Source organism: Limulus polyphemus, unplaced genomic scaffold (genome assembly GCF_000517525.1).
Source record: "Limulus polyphemus unplaced genomic scaffold, Limulus_polyphemus-2.1.2 Scaffold1956, whole genome shotgun sequence".
NCBI lineage: Eukaryota > Metazoa > Arthropoda > Merostomata > Xiphosura > Limulidae > Limulus > Limulus polyphemus.
Window position 1 is genome coordinate 188,380 of NW_013667566.1, and position 225 is coordinate 188,604.

The following is a 225-nucleotide window of genomic DNA, read 5'->3' on the forward strand; positions in this document are numbered from 1 at the left end:
ATTAAATGTGTATTTAATTGCTCATCAGTCTACAAGTTTAACCAAACATAACAAATTGCTAAAGGTTTAATTATAATACACATACATTGATAAGAAAAGGCTACATTAAGGTACAAACATACAATATAATAGAAAAAGTATTTCATAGATATCATGAAAATTCACTAGTAATTATTTTTTTGAAATTGATAAATCTACATTTTAAGGTATTTTTATAAGTTGGGT